The sequence below is a fragment of the Cricetulus griseus genome (genome assembly GCF_003668045.3).
Source record: "Cricetulus griseus strain 17A/GY chromosome 1 unlocalized genomic scaffold, alternate assembly CriGri-PICRH-1.0 chr1_0, whole genome shotgun sequence".
Classification (NCBI taxonomy): Eukaryota; Metazoa; Chordata; class Mammalia; order Rodentia; family Cricetidae; genus Cricetulus; species Cricetulus griseus.
Genome location: NW_023276806.1, coordinates 261,992,770 through 261,996,447, shown reverse-complemented (window position 1 = coordinate 261,996,447; position 3,678 = coordinate 261,992,770).

The following is a 3,678-nucleotide window of genomic DNA, read 5'->3' as shown; positions in this document are numbered from 1 at the left end:
CACCGCTCGGTAGCCCTGTAGAGCCTGGGCCCGGATAGCCTTAAACTTGTTTTTCATCCAAGGCAGGTCTTTAAATGAGGTTCTGGAAGCATAAGGACAAGTTCAGTCCCTGCTCCCCTCAACAGAGCTCTTCAGAAGGAAGGCTGGAAGCAGGCCTGCTCTGTAGCACCTGTAGTACTGGACAGGATGACATGTGAGGGAACCTTGCTTCTGGGCCTGGAGGCCTCGGTGACAGGAGGAAAAGAAATTACCAAGAAACCTAGGGTTTTGGATTTCTTAACAGTAGGAAGCAATGTAAACCACCAAGAAATGCAGCTGTAACTTGTGGCCATGAAGTGTAAAAGCTGAAAGGCCACTGATGGGCCAGGACCAAGGAGGGATTAGCTCACTAAAAGGTCTGTGCCAGGGGCATAGGGGGAGAACATGGGAAAAAGGGAAGGAAAGCAGCCCCAGAGACTTGGACAATCAGACTTTAAACATTTAGATGGAAAGGTACTTTCAAAACAATCTCAAACTAAAATTGTAGACAAGGAGAGGAGGGGTGCCGGAGAATTTAATGAACTGCCTGCATTTTACAACCAGAGTTACTGATAAATATTGAAGCCAAGAGGAATAAGTGAGAATTCTATAATTTCAACAAAAATTGAAATAATGGGAGTATGATAATGGGAAATAGAAGATAACATAACTAAAGTCCTAATATTATAATCAATATATTTAGCTTAAAATAGAAATGCAGAAAATCTTGACCTTAAAAACAAGACCTAATAATCACTTGGAAGAAAATCCTACCTAAGCCATAGAGTTGAAAATGAAACAGTAGACACCGGGCAAACATCCAAAAGAATTCCACGTGGCAGAGATGTCTGGATACTTCACAGGGGACAAAGAACAGCATGAGGTCTCTACCCTGTGCCCAAGCTACAGGTGACAAGTAGCTACTGTCTGCATCTGACACACCCGTGACCTCTTTATTTTCTGATGTTTGCTACAAAAGTGCTTCAGTCCCTATCCCATCTGGGTAAGGCAAACAGAAAGCCTGTGTGCTTACCTCGGGGCCCTGCTGCCCTAGAGCAGTGGTTCTCAACCTTCCTAATGCTGCAACCCTAAATTTAATACAGTTCCTCATGCTGTGGTAACCATAAGATTATTTTCATTGCTACTTCAGAGCTGAATTTTGAATGTGATATGAATCAGAATGTAAACATCTGTGCTTTCTGATGGTCTTAGGTGAGCCTGTGACAAGGTCTTCAAGCCCCAAAGTGGTCACAATCCACAGGCTGAGAACCACTGCCCCTTGGGGGGAGGGGTGCGGGTAGTCAACACACTTGCAATTGCTACCTAACTCCTAACCAACAGAGGGCGCACTCCTTGCTTGTTCTAGACATCTTCAGGGCCACTGGGGCCTCTGAGTGTGACTAACCTTCCATTCCCACCTGTTAGCTGAGTGTGACATTCTTAGTCAGCCACCCTGGTCCCCTTTAAAAGCCTGATGACTGAACTGAGCCCACCTGGAAAATCCAGGGCTGTCCCCGTAAAGTCAGCTGAGCAGAGTCATTAACAACTCTTGCAATGGAGCGTACTGTGGGATTCACCCCCAAATCAGGCCATTACTCTGCTCCCAGAGACCAAGTCAGATGAAATTAACCAAGGATGTTCAAGACATGACCAAACAAGGTCAACTTTCTTAGCAAGCAGGCAGAAAGTCTGTTCTAGGAAACACATGGTACAGAGGCCCATCACAGGACGGACGCAGGAGATACTCCACAACCCCACAGTTTCAGGTTCAGGCAATTGCAGATACATAATGCAGTCACTCAAGACCACTAAGGGAACCTTATGTATGAGCAGTTAACTTTTTACCAAGGGCCTCTGGGTAAGTGGGAATCTCGAGGGAAATGAAGAAAACCCTGACTGAATGATACTGCCATGTCCGAATTCATGGGACAGCTAAAGTCGTCCCTAGAAATCTACAGTCTCAACAGGCCAGGCAAGGACTGCATGGCAGAAGTCGAGGACAGAAGAAAGGGCAGTGAAGCAAAGCAAGTACTGTTAAAAGCCAAAACTGAAGACGATACCTTGAAAAGATCCACCAGATAAAGATTTTTACAAAACAGAGGAGAAAAAAAAAAAAAGGTTTAGATAAAGAGGCTGAAAAGAGAAATAACTGTAGACAGACTGGGAAAAAGAAAAAAGAAAAAAGAAAAATGGCCAAAACTGGTACCGTTGGGAGCTTTAAGTGCAGGAAGCTGATGTGACACAGTATGTGCTCATGAGTTGGGATTTGTTTATTTTTGCCACAGCAACATAGTCTTTGAACAACCCAACAGATCATGTTCATAATGCTTTAGCTTGTGAAACTTGTTCCTGTCAAGTAGCTTTTTGTGTGTCACTTATTTTCATGAATAGTGTGCATTCTACCTGTCTTGATGGCAGTAACTGTCAGCTTGGGTCAACTGTGGTCATTATTCAGCACAGGTCTTCCCCAAGTCAACTGTGTATCAGGTACCAAGGACTGGGCCTGCAACATGGTTCCCCAGTCTCCCTACCCCACTTTTGGGAAGATAACTTGTACTTGAGGTCAGTCAGTGCTGGCAGAAGATGGCATTGGGACTCCTGCCAGGCTGCCCTGATCTCACATGTGTGTCTTCTGGGACCAGACTGAGGAGGAGAAACAAACTCTCAAGTCTTGGGGAGTTGCCTAGAGTCCAGTTGGCATGGGCAATTCTTCAACTACCCTAGGCCTTTTAGTAGAAACACTGAGAAATTTAAGTAGACACCAGCAGACACCCCAGCTGCTAGAGCACTGCACTCCTGTGGGGCCCCCTGGCTTCAGTTCTCCAGGCATCCTCATACACCCTCCATAGACAGACTCTGTGCTCGGGCAGGGGGCGTGTCTCCTCCTTGCTTATCCTCAAGGATGTCAGGTGATGCTGAGTTCTCATTACCATGGTCACCTCTTCTGCACACACGGGGTGCAGAACAAGCCTGGTCTTGTGACTTCTGTGGGACTGTGCCCCTCTGTGACTCAGGTGCTGGGATGTCTCCACAGGAAGGGATGTAGAATTGAGCCCCTGAGGCATCACTATCCCTGCCTCTCCTGGCTAGAGAGGCATGACTTGGATTACCATTTGGAGAGAAGACCCAAGTCTACCTCACAAAGCACATCTGCAGCCTGGCGGGTACCAGACCTCCTAAAGCTAGAGTTCTCAAAGGCGAAGCCAGTGTGTGTGGGAGACACTCTCCCTGAAGGGCACTGCATCAGCTCCATATAAGGAACAAGAAGCCAAGCAATTTCAGCCTAGGACTGAGTGGAGCTCCCTTACTCCATGGCCTGGCCTGCATATACGTGCCCCTACCCGTGTGCTCTCCGACCCGACCCTTTTTCTGTAGTTCATGCACAGCTGACTCATCGCCACCCCAATGCCCATCACCTCTGGGATCTCCCTTGGGTCCCATCTGATCCTGCACTTTTGATACCCCTGTGTTGTCTGAGTATTTTTTCAATTATTATTATTATTATTATTATTATTATTATTATTATTATTATTATCCCTTACTCTCACAATAGCCATCATTTTTTTATGGTACTCATGGTTGACAGGCCATGTGCTGCCTCTAGGGGAAGGCTGTGTCCTCTGAGTCCTTGTCATCCCTCAGACCCTGTGTCTGGGTTCA